Source organism: Nematostella vectensis, chromosome 5, assembly GCF_932526225.1.
Source record: "Nematostella vectensis chromosome 5, jaNemVect1.1, whole genome shotgun sequence".
In the NCBI taxonomy this organism is placed as follows: Eukaryota; Metazoa; Cnidaria; class Anthozoa; order Actiniaria; family Edwardsiidae; genus Nematostella; species Nematostella vectensis.
The window spans coordinates 16,255,094-16,276,601 of record NC_064038.1 but is presented as its reverse complement, the minus strand read 5'-3'; the positions used below and the strand labels follow the sequence as shown (position 1 = coordinate 16,276,601).

The following is a 21,508-nucleotide window of genomic DNA, read 5'->3' as shown; positions in this document are numbered from 1 at the left end:
AAAACAACACGAAGACAAACAAGTAAAGTTGAAAAAAAATGCCTTGACCAGGATTCGAACCTGGGTTATTGCGGCCACAACGCAAAGTACTAACCACTATACGATCACGGCGAGATTGATTGCATATAAAGAAAAAATGACAAATAAATGGAAGCTTCATTTGGAGTTCTAAGCTTTTTCTTATGCTCTTAAACAACGTACGAGTGCATACTAAGTATCGGGGCTTATAGAACAACACGAAGACAAACAAGTAAAGTTGAAAAAAAAATGCCGTGACCAGGATTTGAACCTGGGTTATTGCGGTCACAACGCAAAGTTCTATCCACTATACGATCACGGCGAGATTGATTTCATATAAAGAAAAAATGACAAATAAATGGAAGCTTCCTGTGAAGTTCTAAGCTTTTTGCTTATGCTTTTGAACATGATGGGAGTGCATACTCAGTATTAGGGCTTATAGAACAACACGAAGACTAACAAGTAAAGTTGAAAAAAAAAATGCCGTGACCAAGATTCGAACCTGGGTTATTGCGGCCACAACGCAATGTACTAACCACTATACGATCACGGAGAGATTGAATTCAGACAAAGAAAAAACAAAAAATAAATGGAAGCTTCCTGTGGAGTTCTAAGCTTTTTGCTTATGCTATTAAACAAGGTACGAGTTCATACTCAGTATTGGGGCTTAAAAAACAACACGAAGACAAACAAGTAAAGTTGAAAAAAAATGCCTTGACCAGGATTCGAACCTGGGTTATTGCGGCCACAACGCAATGTTCTATCCACTATACGATCACGGCGAGATTGATTTCATATAAAAAAAAAATGACAAATAAATGGAAGCTTCCTGTGGAGTTCTAAGCTTTTTTTTATGCTCTTAAACAACGTACGAGTGCATACTAAGTATCGGGGCTTATAGAACAACACGAAGACAAACAAGTAAAGTTAAAAAAAAATGCCGTGACCAGGATTTGAACCTGGGTTATTGCGGTCACAACGCAATGTTCTATCCACTATACGATCACGGCGAGATTGATTTCATATAAAGAAAAAAATGACAAATAAATGGAAGCTTCCTTTGAAGTTCTAAGCTTTTTGCTTATGCTTTCGAACATGATGGGAGTGCATACTCAGTATTAGGGCTTATAGAACAACACGAAGACAAACAAGTAAAGTTGAAAAAATAATGCCGTGACCAAGATTCGAACCTGCGTTATTGCGGCCACAACGCAATGTACTAACCACTATACGATAACGGCGAGATTGAGTTCAAATAAAAAAAAAAGACAAATAAATGGAAGCTTCCTGTGAAGTTCTAAGCTTTGTGCTTATGCTTTTGAACATGATGGGAGTGCATACTCAGTATTAGGGCTTATAGAACAACACGAAGACAAACAAGTAAAGTTTAAAAAAAAATGCCGTGACCAGGATTCGAACCTGGGTTATTGCGGTCACAACGCAATGTTCTATCCACTATACGATCAAGGCGAGATTGATTTCATATAAAGAAAAAATGACAAATAAATGGAAGCTTCCTGTGAAGTTCTAAGCTTTTTGCTTATGCTTTTGAACATGATGGGAGTGCATACTCAGTATTAGGGCTTATAGAACAACACTAAGACAAACAAGTAAAGTTGAAAAAAAAATGCCGTGACCAAGATTCGAACCTGGGTTATTGCGGCCACAACGCAATGTACTAACCACTATACGATCACGGCGAGATTGAGTTCATATAAAGAAAAAATGACAAATAAATGGAAGCTTCCTGTGGAGTTCTAAGCTTTTTGCTTATGCTCTTAAACAACGTACGAGTGCATACTCAGTATCGGGGCTTACAGAACAACAGGAAGACAAACAAGTAAAGTTAAAAAAAAAATGCAGTGACCAGGATTCGAACCTGGGTTATTGCGGCCACAACGCATTGTACTAACCACTATACGATCACGGCGAGATTTAATTCAGATAAAGACAAAATGACAAGTAAATGGAAGCTTCCTGTGGAGTTCTAAGCTTTTTGCTTATTCTCTTGAACAAGGTACGAGTGCATACTCAGTATTGGGGGTAAAAGAACAACAAGAAGACAAACAAGTAAAGTTGAAAAAAAATGCCGTGACCAGGATTCGAACCTGGGTTATTGCGGCCACAACGCAATGTACTAACCACTATACGATCACGGCGAGATTGAACTCAGATAAAGACAAAATGACAAATAAATGGAAGCTTCCTGTGGAGTTCTAAGCTTTTTGCTTATTCTCTTAAACAAGGTACGAGTTCATACTCAGTATTGGGGGTTAAAGAACAACACGAAGACAAACAAGTAAAGTTGAAAAAAAAAATGCCGTGACCAGGATTCGAACCTGGGTTATTGCGGCCACAACGCAATGTACTAACAACTATACGATCACGGTGATATTGAATTCAGAAAAGAAAAATTGACAAATAAATGGAAGCTTCCTGTGGAGTTCTAAGCTTTTTGCTTATGCTATTAAACAAGGTACGAGTTCATACTCAGTATTGTTGCTTAAAAAACAACACGAAGACAAACAAGTAAAGTTGAAAAAAAAATGCCGTGACCAGGATTCGAACCTGGGTTATTGCGGCCACAACGCAATGTACTAACCACTATACGATCACGGCGATATTGATTTCATATAAAGAAAAAATGACAAATAAATGAAAGCTTCCTGTGTAGTTCTAAGGTTTTTGGTTATGCTCTTACAAGTGCATACTCAGTATTAGGGGTTAAAGAACAACACTAAGACAAACCATAAAGTTGAAAAAAAAAATGCAGTGACCAGGATTCGAACCTGGGTTATTGCGGCCACAACGCAATGTACTAACCACTATACGATCAGGGTGATATTGAATTCAGAAAAGAAAAATTGACAAATAAATGGAAGCTTCCTGTGGAGTTCTAAGCTTTTTGCTAATGCTATTAAACAAGGTACGAGTTCATACTCAGTATTGTTGCTTAAAAAACAACACGAAGACAAACAAGTAAAGTTGAAAAAAAAATGCCGTGACCAGGATTCGAACCTGGGTTATTGCGGCCACAACGCAATGTACTAACCACTATACGATCACGGCGATATTGATTTCATATAAAGAAAAAATGACAAATAAATGAAAGCTTCCTGTGTAGTTCTAAGGTTTTTGGTTATGCTCTTACGAGTGCATACTCAGTATTAGGGGTTGAAGAACAACACAAGGACAAACAAGTAAAGTTGAAAAAAATGCCGTGACCAGGATTCGAACCTGGGTTATTGCGGCCACAACGCAATGTACTAACCACTATACGATCACGGCGACCTTGATTTCATATAAAGAAAAAATGACAAATAAATGGAAGCTTCCTGTGGAGTTCTAAGCTTTTTGCTTATGCTTTTGCACATGATGGGAGTGCATACTCTGTATTAGGGCTTATAGAACAACACAAGGACAAACAAGTAAAGTTGAAAAAAATGCCGTGACCAGGATTCGAACCTGGGTTATTGCGGCCACAACGCAATGTACTAACCACTATACGATCACGGCGAACTTGATTTCATATAAAGAAAAAATGACAAATAAATGGAAGCTTCCTGTGGAGTTCTAAGCTTTTTGCTTATGCTCTTAAACAACGTATGAGTGCATACTCAGTATCAGGGCTTACAGAACAACAGGAAGACAAACAAGTAAAGTTGAAAAAAAATGCAGTGACCAGGATTCGAACCTGGGTTATTGCGGCCACAACGCAATGTACTAACCACTATACGATCACAGCGAGATTGACTTCAGACAAAGAAAAAAAAAAAAATAAATGGAAGCTTCCTGTGGAGTTCTAAGCTTTTTGCTTATGCTATTAAACAATGTACGAATTTATACTCAGTATTGGGGCTTAAAAAACAACACGAAGACAAACAAGTAAAGTTGAAAAAAAAATGCCTTGACCAGGATTCGAACCTGGGTTATTGCGGCCACAACGCAAAGTACTAACCACTATACGATCACGGCGAGATTGAATTCAGATAAAGAAAAAATGACAAATAATTTGAAGCTTCCTGTGAAGTTCTAAGCTTTTTGCTTATGCTTTTGAACATGATGGGAGTGCATAATCAGTATTAGGGCTTATAGAACAACACGAAGAAAAAAAAGTAAAGTTGAAAAAAAAAATGCTGTGACCAGGATTCGAACCTGTGTTATTGCGGCCACAACGCAATGTACTAACCACTATACGATCACGGCGAGTTTGAACTCAGATAAAGACAAAATGACAAAAAAATGGAAGCTTCCTGTGGAGTTCTAAGCATTTTGCTTATGCTCTTAAACAAGGTACCAGTGAATACTCAGTATTGAGGGTTAACGAACAACACAAAGACAAACAAGTAGAGTTGAAAAAAATGCCGTGACCAGGATTCGAACCTGGATTATTGCGGCCACAACCCAATGTACTAACCACTATACGATCACGGGGAGATTGAATTCAGATAAAGAAAAAATGACAAATAAATGGAAGCTTCCTGTGGAGTTCTAAGCTTTTTGCTTATGCTCTTGAACAAGATAGGATTGCAGACTCAGAATCGGGGCTTACAGAACAACACGAAGACAATCAAGTAAAGTTGAAAAAAAAAATGCCGTGACCAGGATTCGAACCTGTGTTATTGCGGCCACAACGCAATGTTCTAACCACTATACGATCACGGCGAGATTGATTTCATATAAAGAAAAAATGACAAATAAATGGAAGCTTCCTGTGGAGTTCTAAGCTTTTTGCTTATGCTCTTAAACAACGTACGAGTGCATACTCAGTATCGGGGCTTACAGAACAACAAGAAGACAAACAAGTAAAGTTGAAAAAAAAATGCCGTGACCAGGATTCGGACCTGGGTTATTGCGGCCACAACGCAATGTACTTACCACTATACGATCACGGCGAGATTGAATTCAAATAAAGAAAAAAAAACAAATAAATGGAAGCTTCCTGTGGAGTTCTAAGCTTTTCGCTTATGCTCTTGAACAAGATAGGAGTGCAGACTCAGTATTGGGGCTTAAAGAACAACACAAGGACAAACAAGTAAAGTTGAAAATAAATGACATGACCAGAATTCGAACCTTTGTTATTTTGGCCACAACGCAATGTACTAACAAGTATACAATCTCGGCGAGAGTGATTTGAGACAAAGAAAAACTGACAAATAAATGGAAGCTTCCTGTGGAGTTCTAAGCTTTTTGCTTTTGCTATTAAACAAGGTCCGAGTGCAGACTCAGTATTGGGGCTTAAAGAACAACACAAAGACAAACAAATAAAGTTAAAAAAATGCCGTGACCAGGAATCGAACCTGGGTTACTGCTGCCACAACGCAATCTACTAACCACTATACGATCACGCCGAGATTGATTTGAGATAAAGAAAAAATAACAAATAAATGGAAGCTTCCTATGGAGTTCTAAGCTTTTTGCTTATGCTCTTGAACATGATAGGAGTGCATACGGAGTATTGGGGCTTACAGAACAACACGAAGACAAACAAGTAAAGTTAAGAAAAAAAATGCCGTGACCAGGATTCGAACCTGGGTTATTGCGGCCACAACGCAATGTACTAACCACAATACGATCACGGCGAGATTGAGTTCATATAAAGAAAAAATGACAAATAAATGGAAGCTTCCTGTGGAGTTCTAAGCTTTTTGCTTATGCTCTTAAACAAGGTACCAGTGAATACTCAGTATTGAGGGTTAACGAACAACACAAAGACAAACAAGTAGAGTTGAAAAAAATGCCGTGACCAGGATTCGAACCTGGATTATTGCGGCCACAACCCAATGTACTAACCACTATACGATCAAGGGGAGATTGAATTCAGATAAAGAAAAAATGACAAATAAATGGAAGCTTCCTGTGGAGTTCTAAGCTTTTTGCTTATGCTCTTGAACAAGATAGGATTGCAGACTCAGAATCGGGGCTTACAGAACAACACGAAGACAATCAAGTAAAGTTGAAAAAAAAAATGCCGTGACCAGGATTCGAACCTGTGTTATTGCGGCCACAACGCAATGTTCTAACCACTATACGATCACGGCGAGATTGATTTCATATAAAGAAAAAATGACAAATAAATGGAAGCTTCCTGTGGAGTTCTAAGCTTTTTGCTTATGCTCTTAAACAACGTACGAGTGCATACTCAGTATCGGGGCTTACAGAACAACAAGAAGACAAACAAGTAAAGTTGAAAAAAAAATGCCGTGACCAGGATTCGGACCTGGGTTATTGCGGCCACAACGCAATGTACTTACCACTATACGATCACGGCGAGATTGAATTCAGATAAAGAAAAAATAACAAATAAATGGAAGTTTCCTGTGGAGTTCTAAGCTTTTCTCTTATGCTCTTGAACAAGATAGGAGTGCAGACTCAGTATTGGGGCTTAAAGAACAACACAAGGACAAACAAGTAAAGTTGAAAATAAATGACATGACCAGAATTCGAACCTGTGTTATTTTGGCCACAACGCAATGTACTAACAAGTATACAATCTCGGCGAGAGTGATTTGAGACAAAGAAAAACTGACAAATAAATGGAAGCTTCCTGTGGAGTTCTAAGCTTTTTGCTTTTGCTATTAAACAAGGTCCGAGTGCAGACTCAGTATTGGGGCTTAAAGAACAACACAAAGACAAACAAATAAATTTAAAAAAATGCCGTGACCAGGAATCGAACCTTGGTTACTGCTGCCACAACGCAATCTACTAACCACTATACGATCACGCCGAGATTGATTTGAGATAAAGAAAAAATAACAAATAAATGGAAGCTTCCTATGGCGTTCTAAGCTTTTTGCTTATGCTCTTGAACAAGATAGGAGTGCATACGGAGTATTGGGGCTTACAGAACAACACGAAGACAAACAAGTAAAGTTAAGAAAAAAAATGCCGTGACCAGGATTCGAACCTGGGTTATTGCGGCCACAACGCAATGTACTAACCACAATACGATCACGGCGAGATTGAATTCAGATAAAGAAAAAAATGACAAATAAATGGAAGCATCCCATGGAGTTCTAAGCTTTTTGCTTATGCTCTTAAACAAGGTACGAGTTCATACTCAGTATTGTGGCTTACAGAACAACACGAAGACAAACAAGTAAAGTTGAAAAAAAATGAAATGATTAGGATTCGAACCTGGGTTATTGCGGCAACAACGCAATGTACTAACCAGTATACAATCACGGGGAGATTGAATTCAGATAAAGAAAAACATGACAAAAAAATGGAAGCTTCCTGTGGATTTCTAAGCTTTTTGCTTATGCTCTTAAACAAGGTACGAGTGCAGACTCAGTATTGGGGCTTAAAGAACAACACAAAGCCAAACAAGTAAAGTTGAAAAAAAATAAAATGATTAGGATTCGAACCTGGGTTATTGCGGCCACAACGCAATGTACTAACCACTATACCATCACGGCGAGGATGATTTGAGACAAAGAAAACCTGATAAATAAATGGAAGCTTCCTGTGGAGTTCTAAGCTTTTTGCTTTTGCTATTAAACAAGGTACGAGTGCAGACTCAGTATTGGGGCTTAAAGAACAACACAAAGACAAACAAATAAAGTTAAAAAATGCCGTGACCAGGAATCGAACCTAGGTTACTGCAACCACAACGCAATCTACTAACCACTATACAATCACGCCGAGATTGATTTGAGATAAAGAAAAAATGACCAATAAATGGAAGCTTCCTGTGGAGTTCTAAGCTTTTTGCTTATGCTCTTAAACAAGGTACGAGTTCATACTCAGTATTGTGGCTTACAGAACAACACGAAGACAAACAAGTAAAGTTAAGAAAAAAAATGCCGTGACCAGGATTCGAACCTGGGTTATTGCGGCCACAACGCAATGTACTAACAACTTTACGATCACGGCCAGATTGAATTCAGATAAAGAAAAAACTGACAAATAAATGGAAGCTTCCCATGGAGTTCTAAGCTTTTTGCTTATGCTCTTAAACAAGGTACGAGTTCATACTCAGTATTGGGGCTTACAGAACAACACGAAGACAAACAAGTAAAGTTGAAAAAAAATAAAATGATTAGGATTCGAACCTGGGTTATTGCGGCAACAACGCAATGTACTAACCAGTATACAATCAAGGGGAGATTGAATTCAGATAAAGAAAAACATGACAAATAAATGGAAGCTTCCTGTGGAGTTCTAAGCTTTTTGCTTTTGCTATTAAACAAGGTACGAGTGCAGACTCAGTATTGGGGCTTAAAGAACAACACAAAGACAAACAAATAAAGTTAAAAAGATGCCGTGACCAGGAATCGAACCTGGGTTACTGCGGCCACAACGCAATCTACTAACCACTATACGATCACGCCGAGATTGATTTGAGATAAAGAAAAAATAACAAATAAATGGAAGCTTCCTATGCAGTTCTAAGCTTTTTGCTTATGCTCTTGAACAAGATAGGAGTGCATACACAGTATTGGGGCTTACAGAACAACACGAAGACAAACAAGTAAAGTTAAGAAAAAAAAATGCCGTGACCAGGATTCGAACCTGGGTTTTTGCGGCCACAACGCAATGTACTGACCACTATACGATCACGGCGAGATTGAATTCAGATAAAGAAAAAATGACAAATAAATGGAAGCTTCCCATGGAGTTCTAAGCTTTTTGCTTATGCTCTTAAACAAGGTATGAGTTCATACTCAGTATTGGGGCTTACAGAACAACACGAAGACAAACAAGTAAAGTTGAAAAAATATGCCGTGACCAGGTTTCGAACCTGGGTTATTGCGACCACAACGCAATGTACTAACCAGTTTACGATCACTTCGAGATTGATTTGAGATAAAAAAAATGACAAAGAGAGGAGTTCTAAACTTTTTGCTTATGCTCTTGAACAAGTTACGAGTGCATACTCAGTACCCGGTCTTACAGAAAAACACGAAGACAAACAAGTAATGTTAAAAAAAATGCCGTGACCAGGACTCGAACCTGGGTTATTGCGGCCACAACGCAATGTACTAACCACTATACGATCACGGGGAGATTGAATTCTGATAAAGAAAAAATGACCAATAAATGGAAGCTTCCTGTGGAGTTCTAAGCTTTTTGCTTATGCTCTTGAACAAGATAGGATTGCAGACTCAGAATCGGGGCTTACAGAACAACACGAAGACAATCAAGTAAAGTTGAAAAAAAAAATGCCGTGACCAGGATTCGAACCTGTGTTATTGCGGCCACAACGCAATGTTCTAACCACTATACGATCACGGCGAGATTGATTTCATATAAAGAAAAAATGACAAATAAATGGAAGCTTCCTGTGGAGTTCTAAGCTTTTTGCTTATGCTCTTAAACAACGTACGAGTGCATACTCAGTATCGGGGCTTACAGAACAACAAGAAGACAAACAAGTAAAGTTGAAAAAAAAAAGCCGTGACCAGGATTCGGACCTGGGTTATTGCGGCCACAACGCAATGTTCTATCCACTATACGATCACGGCGAGATTGATTTCATATAAAGAAAAAATGACAAATAAATGGAAGCTTCCTGTGGAGTTCTATGCTTTTTCTTATGCTCTTAAACAACGTACGAGTGCATACTAAGTATCGGGGCTTATAGAACAACACGAAGACAAACAAGTAAAGTTGAAAAAAAAATGCCGTGACCAAGATTCGAACCTGGGTTATTGCGGCCACAACGCAATGTACTAACCACTATACGATCACGGCGAGATTGAGTTCATATAAAGAAAAAATGACAAATAAATGGAAGCTTCCTGTGGAGTTCTAAGCTTTTTGCTTATTATCTTAAACAAGGTACGAGTTCATACTCAGTATTGGGGGTTAAAGAACAACACGAAGACAAACAAGTAAAGTTGAAAAAAAAAATGCCGTGACCAGGATTCGAACCTGGGTTATTGTGGCCACAACGCAATGTACTAACCACTATTCGATCACGGCGAGATTGAATTCAGATAAAGAAAAAATGACAAATAAATAAAAGCTTCCTGTGAAGTTCTAAGCTTTTTGCTTATGCTCTTAAACAAGGTACGAGTGCAGACTCAGTATTGGGGCTTAAAGAACAACACAAAGCCAAACAAGTAAAGTTGAAAAAAAATAAAATGATTAGGATTCGAACCTGGGTTATTGCGGCCACAACGCAATGTACTAACCACTATACGATCACGGCGACCTTGATTTCATATAAAGAAAAAATGACAAATAAATGGAAGCTTCCTGTGGAGTTCTAAGCTTTTTGCTTATGCTCTTAAACAACGTATGAGTGCATACTCAGTATCAGGGCTTACAGAACAACAGGAAGACAAACAAGTAAAGTTGAAAAAAAATGCAGTGACCAGGAATCGAACCTAGGTTACTGCGACCACAACGCAATCTACTAACCACTATACGATCACGCCGAGATTGATTTGAGATAAAGAAAAAATAACAAATAAATGGAAGCTTCCTATGCAGTTCTAAGCTTTTTGCTTATGCTCTTGAACAAGATAGGAGTGCATACACAGTATTGGGGCTTACAGAACAACACGAAGACAAACAAGTAAAGTTAAGAAAAAAAATGCCGTGACCAGGATTCGAACCTGGGTTATTGCGGCCACAACGCAATGTACTAACCACTATACGATCACGGCCAGATTGAATTCAGATAAAGAAAAAATGACAAATAAATGGAAGCTTCCCATGGAGTTCTAAGCTTTTTGCTTATGCTCTTAAACAAGGTACGAGTTCATACTCAGTATTCAGGCTTACAGAACAACACGAAGACAAACAAGTAAAGTTGAAAAAAAATAAAATGATTAGGATTCGAACCTGGGTTATTGCGGCAACAACGCAATGTACTAACCAGTATACAATCAAGGGGAGATTGAATTCAGATAAAGAAAAACATGACAAATAAATGGAAGCTTCCTGTGGAGTTCTAAGCTTTTTGCTTTTGCTATTAAACAAGGTACGAGTGCAGACTCAGTATTGGGGCTTAAAGAACAACACAAAGACAAACAAATAAAGTTAAAAAGATGCCGTGACCAGGAATCGAACCTGGGTTACTGCGGCCACAACGCAAATTACTAACCACTATACGATAACGCCGAGATTGATTTGAGATAAAGAAAAAATAACAAATAAATGGAAGCTTCCTATGCAGTTCTAAGCTTTTTGCTTATGCTCTTGAACAAGATAGGAGTGCATACACAGTATTGGGGCTTACAGAACAACACGAAGACAAACAAGTAAAGTTAAGAAAAAAAAATGCCGTGACCAGGATTCGAACCTGGGTTATTGCGGCCACAACGCAATGTACTGACCACTATACGATCACGGCGAGATTGAATTCAGATAAAGAAAAAATGACAAATAAATGGAAGCTTCCCATGGAGTTCTAAGCTTTTTGCTTATGCTCTTAAACAAGGTATGAGTTCATACTCAGTATTGGGGCTTACAGAACAACACGAAGACAAACAAGTAAAGTTGAAAAAATATGCCGTGACCAGGTTTCGAACCTGGGTTATTGCGACCACAACGCAATGTACTAACCAGTTTACGATCACTTCGAGATTGATTTGAGATAAAAAAAATGACAAAGAGAGGAGTTCTAAACTTTTTGCTTATGCTCTTGAACAAGGTACGAGTGCATACTCAGTACCGGGTCTTACAGAAAAACACGAAGACAAACAAGTAATGTTAAAAAAAATGCCGTGACCAGGACTCGAACCTGGGTTATTGCGGCCACAACGCAATGTACTAACCACTATACGATCACGGGGAGATTGAATTCTGATAAAGAAAAAATGACCAATAAATGGAAGCTTCCTGTGGAGTTCTAAGCTTTTTGCTTATGATCTTAAACAAGGTACGAATGCATACTCAGTATTGGGGCTTACAGAACAACACAAAGACAAACAAGTAAAGTTAAAAAAAATGCCGTGACCAGGACTCGAACCTGGGTTATTGCGGCCACAACGCAATGTACTAATCACTATACGATCACGGGGAGATTGATTTGAGATAAAGAAAAAATAACAAATAAATGGAAGCTTCCTATGCAGTTCTAAGCTTTTTGCTTATGCTCTTGAACAAGATAGGAGTGCATACACAGTATTGGGGCTTACAGAACAACACGAAGACAAACAAGTAAAGTTAAGAAAAAAAATGCCGTGACCAGGATTCGAACCTGGGTTATTGCGGCCACAACGCAATGTACTAACCACTATACGATCACGGCCAGATTGAATTCAGATAAAGAAAAAATGACAAATAAATGGAAGCTTCCCATGGAGTTCTAAGCTTTTTGCTTATGCTCTTAAACAAGGTACGAGTTCATACTCAGTATTGGGGCTTACAGAACAACACGAAGACAAACAAGTAAAGTTGAAAAAAAATAAAATGATTAGGATTCGAACCTGGGTTATTGCGGCAACAACGCAATGTACTAACCAGTATACAATCAAGGGGAGATTGAATTCAGATAAAGAAAAACATGACAAATAAATGGAAGCTTCCTGTGGAGTTCTAAGCTTTTTGCTTTTGCTATTAAACAAGGTACGAGTGCAGACTCAGTATTGGGGCTTAAAGAACAACACAAAGACAAACAAATAAAGTTAAAAAGATGCCGTGACCAGGAATCGAACCTGGGTTACTGCGGCCACAACGCAATCTACTAACCACTATACGATCACGCCGAGATTGATTTGAGATAAAGAAAAAATAACAAATAAATGGAAGATTCCTATGCAGTTCTAAGCTTTTTGCTTATGCTCTTGAACAAGATAGGAGTGCATACACAGTATTGGGGCTTACAGAACAACACGAAGACAAACAAGTAAAGTTAAGAAAAAAAAATGCCGTGACCAGTATTCGAACCTGGGTTATTGCGGCCACAACGCAATGTACTGACCACTATACGATCACGGCGAGATTGAATTCAGATAAAGAAAAAATGACAAATAAATGGAAGCTTCCCATGGAGTTCTAAGCTTTTTGCTTATGCTCTTAAACAAGGTATGAGTTCATACTCAGTATTGGGACTTACAGAACAACACGAAGACAAACAAGTAAAGTTGAAAAAATATGCCGTGACCAGGTTTCGAACCTGGGTTATTGCGACCACAACGCAATGTACTAACCAGTTTACGATCACTTCGAGATTGATTTGAGATAAAAAAAATGACAAAGAGAGGAGTTCTAAACTTTTTGCTTATGCTCTTGAACAAGGTACGAGTGCATACTCAGTACCGGGTCTTACAGAAAAACACGAAGACAAACAAGTAATGTTAAAAAAAATGCCGTGACCAGGACTCGAACCTGGGTTATTGCGGCCACAACGCAATGTACTAACCACTATACGATCACGGGGAGATTGAATTCTGATAAAGAAAAAATGACCAATAAATGGAAGCTTCCTGTGGAGTTCTAAGCTTTTTGCTTATGATCTTAAACAAGGTACGAATGCATACTCAGTATTGGGGCTTACAGAACAACACAAAGACAAACAAGTAAAGTTAAAAAAAATGCCGTGACCAGGACTCGAACCTGGGTTATTGCGGCCACAACGCAATGTACTAATCACTATACGATCACGGGGAGATTGATTTGAGATAAAGAAAAAATAACAAATAAATGGAAGCTTCCTATGCAGTTCTAAGCTTTTTGCTTATGCTCTTGAACAAGATAGGAGTGCATACACAGTATTGGGGCTTACAGAACAACACGAAGACAAACAAGTAAAGTTAAGAAAAAAAATGCCGTGACCAGGATTCGAACCTGGGTTATTGCGGCCACAACGCAATGTACTAACCACTATACGATCACGGCCAGATTGAATTCAGATAAAGAAAAAATGACAAATAAATGGAAGCTTCCCATGGAGTTCTAAGCTTTTTGCTTATGCTCTTAAACAAGGTACGAGTTCATACTCAGTATTGGGGCTTACAGTACAACACGAAGACAAACAAGTAAAGTTGAAAAAAAATAAAATGATTAGGATTCGAACCTGGGTTATTGCGGCAACAACGCAATGTACTAACCAGTATACAATCAAGGGGAGATTGAATTCAGATAAAGAAAAACATGACAAATAAATGGAAGCTTCCTGTGGAGTTCTAAGCTTTTTGCTTTTGCTATTAAACAAGGTACGAGTGCAGACTCAGTATTGGGGCTTAAAGAACAACACAAAGACAAACAAATAAAGTTAAAAAGATGCCGTGACCAGGAATCGAACCTGGGTTACTGCGGCCACAACGCAATCTACTAACCACTATACGATCACGCCGAGATTGATTTGAGATAAAGAAAAAATAACAAATAAATGGAAGATTCCTATGCAGTTCTAAGCTTTTTGCTTATGCTCTTGAACAAGATAGGAGTGAATACACAGTATTGGGGCTTACAGAACAACACGAAGACAAACAAGTAAAGTTAAGAAAAAAAAATGCCGTGACCAGGATTCGAACCTGGGTTATTGCGGCCACAACGCAATGTACTGACCACTATACGATCACGGCGAGATTGAATTCAGATAAAGAAAAAATGACAAATAAATGGAAGCTTCCCATGGAGTTCTAAGCTTTTTGCTTATGCTCTTAAACAAGGTATGAGTTCATACTCAGTATTGGGGCTTACAGAACAACACGAAGACAAACAAGTAAAGTTGAAAAAATATGCCGTGACCAGGTTTCGAACCTGGGTTATTGCGACCACAACGCAATGTACTAACCAGTTTACGATCACTTCGAGATTGATTTGAGATAAAAAAAATGACAAAGAGAGGAGTTCTAAACTTTTTGCTTATGCTCTTGAACAAGGTACGAGTGCATACTCAGTACCGGGTCTTACAGAAAAACACGAAGACAAACAAGTAATGTTAAAAAAAATGCCGTGACCAGGACTCGAACCTGGGTTATTGCGGCCACAACGCAATGTACTAACCACTATACGATCACGGGGAGATTGAATTCTGATAAAGAAAAAATGACCAATAAATGGAAGCTTCCTGTGGAGTTCTAAGCTTTTTGCTTATGATCTTAAACAAGGTACGAATGCATACTCAGTATTGGGGCTTACAGAACAACACAAAGACAAACAAGTAAAGTTAAAAAAAATGCCGTGACCAGGACTCGAACCTGGGTTATTGCGGCCACAACGCAATGTACTAACCACTATACGATCACGGGGAGATTGAATTCTGATAAAGAAAAAATGACCAATAAATGGAAGCTTCCTGTGGAGTTCTAAGCTTTTTGCTTATGATCTTAAACAAGGTACGAGAAAAAAAATGCCGTGACCAGGATTCGGACCTGGGTTATTGCAGCCAATACTGAGTCTGCACTAACCTGAGTCTGCAATAACCTGGGTTATTGCGGCCACAACGCAATGTTCTATCCACTATACGATCACGGCGAGATTGATTTCATATAAAAAAAAAATGACAAATAAATGGAAGCTTCCTGTGGAGTTCTATGCTTTTTCTTATGCTCTTAAACAACGTACGAGTGCATACTAAGTATCGGGGCTTATAGAACAACACGAAGACAAACAAGTAAAGTTGAAAAAAAAATGAAGTGACCAAGATTCGAACCTGGGTTATTGCGGCCACAACGCAATGTACTAACCACTATACGATCACGGCGAGATTGAGTTCATATAAAGAAAAAATGACAAATAAATGGAAGCTTCCTGTGGAGTTCTAAGCTTTTTGCTTATTCTCTTAAACAAGGTACGAGTTCATACTCAGTATTGGGGGTTAAAGAACAACACGAAGACAAACAAGTAAAGTTGAAAAAAAAAATGCCGTGACCAGGATTCGAACCTGGGTTATTGTGGCCACAACGCAATGTACTAACCACTATTCGATCACGGCGAGATTGAATTCAGATAAAGAAAAAATGACAAATAAATGGAAGCTTCCCATGGAGTTCTAAGCTTTTTGCTTATGCTCTTAAACAAGGTACGAGTTCATACTCAGTATTGGGGCTTACAGAACAACACGAAGACAAACAAGTAAAGTTAAGAAAAAAAATGCCGTGACCAGGATTCGAACCTGGGTTATTGCGGCCACAACGCAATGTACTAACCACTATACGATCACGGCCAGATTGAATTCAGATAAAGAAAAAATGACAAATAAATGGAAGCTTCCCATGGAGTTCTAAGCTTTTTGCTTATGCTCTTAAACAAGGTACGAGTTCATACTCAGTATTGGGGCTTACAGAACAACACGAAGACAAACAAGTAAAGTTGAAAAAAAATAAAATGATTAGGATTCGAACCTGGGTTATTGCGGCAACAACGCAATGTACTAACCAGTATACAATCAAGGGGAGATTGAATTCAGATAAAGAAAAACATGACAAATAAATGGAAGCTTCATGTGGAGTTCTAAGCTTTTTGCTTTTGCTATTAAACAAGGTACGAGTGCAGACTCAGTATTGGGGCTTAAAGAACAACACAAAGACAAACAAATAAAGTTAAAAAGATGCCGTGACCAGGAATCGAACCTGGGTTACTGCGGCCACAACGCAATCTACTAACCACTATACGATCACGCCGAGATTGATTTGAGATAAAGAAAAAATAACAAATAAATGGAAGATTCCTATGCAGTTCTAAGCTTTTTGCTTATGCTCTTGAACAAGATAGGAGTGCATACACAGTATTGGGGCTTACAGAACAACACGAAGACAAACAAGTAAAGTTAAGAAAAAAAAATGCCGTGACCAGGATTCGAACCTGGGTTATTGCGGCCACAACGCAATGTACTGACCACTATACGATCACGGCGAGATTGAATTCAGATAAAGAAAAAATGACAAATAAATGGAAGCTTCCCATGGAGTTCTAAGCTTTTTGCTTATGCTCTTAAACAAGGTATGAGTTCATACTCAGTATTGGGGCTTACAGAACAACACGAAGACAAACAAGTAAAGTTGAAAAAATATGCCGTGACCAGGTTTCGAACCTGGGTTATTGCGACCACAACGCAATGTACTAACCAGTTTACGATCACTTCGAGATTGATTTGAGATAAAAAAAATGACAAAGAGAGGAGTTCTAAACTTTTTGCTTATGCTCTTGAACAAGGTACGAGTGCATACTCAGTACCGGGTCTTACAGAAAAACACGAAGACAAACAAGTAATGTTAAAAAAAATGCCGTGACCAGGACTCGAACCTGGGTTATTGCGGCCACAACGCAATGTACTAACCACTATACGATCACGGGGAGATTGAATTCTGATAAAGAAAAAATGACCAATAAATGGAAGCTTCCTGTGGAGTTCTAAGCTTTTTGCTTATGATCTTAAACAAGGTACGAATGCATACACAGTATTGGGGCTTACAGAACAACACAAAGACAAACAAGTAAAGTTAAAAAAAATGCCGTGACCAGGACTCGAACCTGGGTTATTGCGGCCACAACGCAATGTACTAACCACTATACGATCACGGGGAGATTGATTTGAGATAAAGAAAAAATAACAAATAAATGGAAGCTTCCTATGCAGTTCTAAGCTTTTTGCTTATGCTCTTGAACAAGATAGGAGTGCATACACAGTATTGGGGCTTACAGAACAACACGAAGACAAACAAGTAAAGTTAAGAAAAAAAATGCCGTGACCAGGATTCGAACCTGGGTTATTGCGGCCACAACGCAATGTACTAACCACTATACGATCACGGCCAGATTGAATTCAGATAAAGAAAAAATGACAAATAAATGGAAGCTTCCCATGGAGTTCTAAGCTTTTTGCTTATGCTCTTAAACAAGGTACGAGTTCATACTCAGTATTGGGGCTTACAGAACAACACGAAGACAAACAAGTAAAGTTGAAAAAAAATAAAATGATTAGGATTCGAACCTGGGTTATTGCGGCAACAACGCAATGTACTAACCAGTATACAATCAAGGGGAGATTGAATTCAGATAAAGAAAAACATGACAAATAAATGGAAGCTTCCTGTGGAGTTCTAAGCTTTTTGCTTTTGCTATTAAACAAGGTACGAGTGCAGACTCAGTATTGGGGCTTAAAGAACAACACAAAGACAAACAAATAAAGTTAAAAAGATGCCGTGACCAGGAATCGAACCTGGGTTACTGCGGCCACAACGCAATCTACTAACCACTATACGATCACGCCGAGATTGATTTGAGATAAAGAAAAAATAACAAATAAATGGAAGATTCCTATGCAGTTCTAAGCTTTTTGCTTATGCTCTTGAACAAGATAGGAGTGCATACACAGTATTGGGGCTTACAGAACAACACGAAGACAAACAAGTAAAGTTAAGAAAAAAAAATGCCGTGACCAGGATTCGAACCTGGGTTATTGCGGCCACAACGCAATGTACTGACCACTATACGATCACGGCGAGATTGAATTCAGATAAAGAAAAAATGACAAATAAATGGAAGCTTCCCATGGAGTTCTAAGCTTTTTGCTTATGCTCTTAAACAAGGTATGAGTTCATACTCAGTATTGGGGCTTACAGAACAACACGAAGACAAACAAGTAAAGTTGAAAAAATATGCCGTGACCAGGTTTCGAACCTGGGTTATTGCGACCACAACGCAATGTACTAACCAGTTTACGATCACTTCGAGATTGATTTGAGATAAAAAAAATGACAAAGAGAGGAGTTCTAAACTTTTTGCTTATGCTCTTGAACAAGGTACGAGTGCATACTCAGTACCGGGTCTTACAGAAAAACACGAAGACAAACAAGTAATGTTAAAAAAAATGCCGTGACCAGGACTCGAACCTGGGTTATTGCGGCCACAACGCAATGTACTAACCACTATACGATCACGGGGAGATTGAATTCTGATAAAGAAAAAATGACCAATAAATGGAAGCTTCCTGTGGAGTTCTAAGCTTTTTGCTTATGATCTTAAACAAGGTACGAATGCATACTCAGTATTGGGGCTTACAGAACAACACAAAGACAAACAAGTAAAGTAAAAAAAAATGCCGTGACCAGGACTCGAACCTGGGTTATTGCGGCCACAACGCAATGTTCTAACCACTATACGATCACGGGGAGATTGAATTCTGATAAAGAAAAAATGACCAATAAATGGAAGCTTCCTGTGGAGTTCTAAGCTTTTTGCTTATGATCTTAAACAAGGTACGAGAAAAAAAAATGCCGTGACCAGGATTCGGACCTGGGTTATTGCAGCCAATACTGAGTCTGCACTAACCTGAGTCTGCAATAACCTGGGTTATTGCGGCCACAACGCAATGTTCTATCCACTATACGATCACGGCGAGATTGATTTCATATAAAGAAAAAATGACAAATAAATGGAAGCTTCCTGTGGAGTTCTATGCTTTTTCTTATGCTCTTAAACAACGTACGAGTGCATACTAAGTATCGGGGCTTATAGAACAACACGAAGACAAACAAGTAAAGTTGAAAAAAAAATGCCGTGACCAAGATTCGAACCTGGGTTATTGCGGCCACAACGCAATGTACTAACCACTATACGATCACGGCGAGATTGAGTTCATATAAAGAAAAAATGACAAATAAATGGAAGCTTCCTGTGGAGTTCTAAGCTTTTTGCTTATTCTCTTAAACAAGGTACGAGTTCATACTCAGTATTGGGGGTTAAAGAACAACACGAAGACAAACAAGTAAAGTTGAAAAAAAAAATGCCGTGACCAGGATTCGAACCTGGGTTATTGTGGCCACAACGCAATGTACTAACCACTATACGATCACGGCGAGATTGAATTCAGATAAAGAAAAAATGACAAATAAATAAAAGCTTCCTGTGAAGTTCTAAGCTTTTTGCTTATGCTCTTAAACAAGGTACGAGTGCAGACTCAGTATTGGGGCTTAAAGAACAACACAAAGCCAAACAAGTAAAGTTGAAAAAAAATAAAATGATTAGGATTCGAACCTGGGTTATTGCGGCCACAACGCAATGTACTAACCACTATACGATCACGGCGACCTTGATTTCATATAAAGAAAAAATGACAAATAAATGGAAGCTTCCTGTGGAGTTCTAAGCTTTTTGCTTATGCTCTTAAACAACGTATGAGTGCATACTCAGTATCAGGGCTTACAGAACAACAGGAAGACAAACAAGTAAAGTTGAAAAAAAAATGCAGTGACCAGGAATCGAACCTAGGTTACTGCGACCACAACGCAATCTACTAACCACTATACGATCACGCCGAGATTGATTTGAGATAAAGAAAAAATAACAAATAAATGGAAGCTTCCTATGCAGTTCTAAGCTTTTTGCTTATGCTCTTGAACAAGATAGGAGTGCATACACAGTATTGGGGCTTACAGAACAACACGAAGACAAACAAGTAAAGTTAAGAAAAAAAATGCCGTGACCAGGATTCGAACCTGGGTTATTGCGGCCACAACGCAATGTACTAACCACTATACGATCACGGCCAGATTGAATTCAGATAAAGAAAAAATGACAAATAAATGGAAGCTTCCCATGGAGTTCTAAGCTTTTTGCTTATGCTCTTAAACAAGGTACGAGTTCATACTCAGTATTGGGGCTTACAGAACAACACGAAGACAAACAAGTAAAGTTGAAAAAAAATAAAATGATTAGGATTCGAACCTGGGTTATTGCGGCAACAACGCAATGTACTAACCAGTATACAATCAAGGGGAGATTGAATTCAGATAAAGAAAAACATGACAAATAAATGGAAGCTTCCTGTGGAGTTCTAAGCTTTTTGCTTTTGCTATTAAACAAGGTACGAGTGCAGACTCAGTATTGGGGCTTAAAGAACAACACAAAGACAAACAAATAAAGTTAAAAAGATGCCGTGACCAGGAATCGAACCTGGGTTACTGCGGCCACAACGCAATCTACTAACCACTATACGATCACGCCGAGATTGATTTGAGATAAAGAAAAAATAACAAATAAATGGAAGCTTCCTATGCAGTTCTAAGCTTTTTGCTTATGCTCTTGAACAAGATAGGAGTGCATACACAGTATTGGGGCTTACAGAACAACACGAAGACAAACAAGTAAAGTTAAGAAAAAAAAATGCCGTGACCAGGATTCGAACCTGGGTTATTGCGGCCACAACGCAATGTACTGACCACTATACGATCACGGCGAGATTGAATTCAGATAAAGAAAAAATGACAAATAAATGGAAGCTTCCCATGGAGTTCTAAGCTTTTTGCTTATGCTCTTAAACAAGGTATGAGTTCATACTCAGTATTGGGGCTTACAGAACAACACGAAGACAAACAAGTAAAGTTGAAAAAATATGCCGTGACCAGGTTTCGAACCTGGGTTATTGCGACCACAACGCAATGTACTAACCAGTTTACGATCACTTCGAGATTGATTTGAGATAAAAAAAATGACAAAGAGAGGAGTTCTAAACTTTTTGCTTATGCTCTTGAACAAGGTACGAGTGCATACTCAGTACCGGGTCTTACAGAAAAACACGAAGACAAACAAGTAATGTTAAAAAAAATGCCGTGACCAGGACTCGAACCTGGGTTATTGCGGCCAC

At 38.5% G+C, this 21,508-nt stretch overlaps 27 non-coding genes across 27 annotated transcripts; all 27 read right to left on the bottom strand.

The window, feature by feature from the left end:
- Positions 1-39: 39 nt before the first annotated feature.
- Trnah-gug lies at positions 40-111 on the bottom strand. The gene has a single exon. It is a non-coding gene; the product is annotated as a tRNA-His (tRNA).
- An 845-nt stretch (positions 112-956) lies between these two features.
- Positions 957-1,028, bottom strand: Trnah-gug. Its single transcript has one exon. It is a non-coding gene; the product is annotated as a tRNA-His (tRNA).
- A 618-nt stretch (positions 1,029-1,646) lies between these two features.
- Trnah-gug lies at positions 1,647-1,718 on the bottom strand. Its single transcript has one exon. It is a non-coding gene; the product is annotated as a tRNA-His (tRNA).
- A 387-nt stretch (positions 1,719-2,105) lies between these two features.
- On the bottom strand, positions 2,106-2,177 carry Trnah-gug. Its single transcript has one exon. It is a non-coding gene; the product is annotated as a tRNA-His (tRNA).
- A 388-nt stretch (positions 2,178-2,565) lies between these two features.
- Trnah-gug lies at positions 2,566-2,637 on the bottom strand. Its single transcript has one exon. It is a non-coding gene; the product is annotated as a tRNA-His (tRNA).
- Positions 2,638-3,015: 378 nt separating this feature from the next.
- On the bottom strand, positions 3,016-3,087 carry Trnah-gug. Its single transcript has one exon. It is a non-coding gene; the product is annotated as a tRNA-His (tRNA).
- Positions 3,088-3,234: 147 nt separating this feature from the next.
- On the bottom strand, positions 3,235-3,306 carry Trnah-gug. The gene has a single exon. It is a non-coding gene; the product is annotated as a tRNA-His (tRNA).
- Positions 3,307-3,462: 156 nt separating this feature from the next.
- On the bottom strand, positions 3,463-3,534 carry Trnah-gug. Its single transcript has one exon. It is a non-coding gene; the product is annotated as a tRNA-His (tRNA).
- A 157-nt stretch (positions 3,535-3,691) lies between these two features.
- Positions 3,692-3,763, bottom strand: Trnah-gug. Its single transcript has one exon. It is a non-coding gene; the product is annotated as a tRNA-His (tRNA).
- A 158-nt stretch (positions 3,764-3,921) lies between these two features.
- On the bottom strand, positions 3,922-3,993 carry Trnah-gug. The gene has a single exon. It is a non-coding gene; the product is annotated as a tRNA-His (tRNA).
- Positions 3,994-4,841: 848 nt separating this feature from the next.
- Trnah-gug lies at positions 4,842-4,913 on the bottom strand. Its single transcript has one exon. It is a non-coding gene; the product is annotated as a tRNA-His (tRNA).
- A 1,304-nt stretch (positions 4,914-6,217) lies between these two features.
- Trnah-gug lies at positions 6,218-6,289 on the bottom strand. Its single transcript has one exon. It is a non-coding gene; the product is annotated as a tRNA-His (tRNA).
- A 2,222-nt stretch (positions 6,290-8,511) lies between these two features.
- Trnah-gug lies at positions 8,512-8,583 on the bottom strand. Its single transcript has one exon. It is a non-coding gene; the product is annotated as a tRNA-His (tRNA).
- Positions 8,584-9,642: 1,059 nt separating this feature from the next.
- Positions 9,643-9,714, bottom strand: Trnah-gug. Its single transcript has one exon. It is a non-coding gene; the product is annotated as a tRNA-His (tRNA).
- An 848-nt stretch (positions 9,715-10,562) lies between these two features.
- Positions 10,563-10,634, bottom strand: Trnah-gug. The gene has a single exon. It is a non-coding gene; the product is annotated as a tRNA-His (tRNA).
- Positions 10,635-11,251: 617 nt separating this feature from the next.
- Positions 11,252-11,323, bottom strand: Trnah-gug. Its single transcript has one exon. It is a non-coding gene; the product is annotated as a tRNA-His (tRNA).
- Positions 11,324-12,151: 828 nt separating this feature from the next.
- Trnah-gug lies at positions 12,152-12,223 on the bottom strand. Its single transcript has one exon. It is a non-coding gene; the product is annotated as a tRNA-His (tRNA).
- Positions 12,224-13,740: 1,517 nt separating this feature from the next.
- Positions 13,741-13,812, bottom strand: Trnah-gug. Its single transcript has one exon. It is a non-coding gene; the product is annotated as a tRNA-His (tRNA).
- Positions 13,813-14,429: 617 nt separating this feature from the next.
- Positions 14,430-14,501, bottom strand: Trnah-gug. Its single transcript has one exon. It is a non-coding gene; the product is annotated as a tRNA-His (tRNA).
- Positions 14,502-16,015: 1,514 nt separating this feature from the next.
- On the bottom strand, positions 16,016-16,087 carry Trnah-gug. Its single transcript has one exon. It is a non-coding gene; the product is annotated as a tRNA-His (tRNA).
- A 617-nt stretch (positions 16,088-16,704) lies between these two features.
- On the bottom strand, positions 16,705-16,776 carry Trnah-gug. Its single transcript has one exon. It is a non-coding gene; the product is annotated as a tRNA-His (tRNA).
- An 828-nt stretch (positions 16,777-17,604) lies between these two features.
- Trnah-gug lies at positions 17,605-17,676 on the bottom strand. Its single transcript has one exon. It is a non-coding gene; the product is annotated as a tRNA-His (tRNA).
- A 617-nt stretch (positions 17,677-18,293) lies between these two features.
- Positions 18,294-18,365, bottom strand: Trnah-gug. The gene has a single exon. It is a non-coding gene; the product is annotated as a tRNA-His (tRNA).
- Positions 18,366-19,418: 1,053 nt separating this feature from the next.
- On the bottom strand, positions 19,419-19,490 carry Trnah-gug. The gene has a single exon. It is a non-coding gene; the product is annotated as a tRNA-His (tRNA).
- A 159-nt stretch (positions 19,491-19,649) lies between these two features.
- On the bottom strand, positions 19,650-19,721 carry Trnah-gug. The gene has a single exon. It is a non-coding gene; the product is annotated as a tRNA-His (tRNA).
- A 618-nt stretch (positions 19,722-20,339) lies between these two features.
- Trnah-gug lies at positions 20,340-20,411 on the bottom strand. The gene has a single exon. It is a non-coding gene; the product is annotated as a tRNA-His (tRNA).
- A 617-nt stretch (positions 20,412-21,028) lies between these two features.
- On the bottom strand, positions 21,029-21,100 carry Trnah-gug. Its single transcript has one exon. It is a non-coding gene; the product is annotated as a tRNA-His (tRNA).
- Positions 21,101-21,508: the final 408 nt, after the last annotated feature.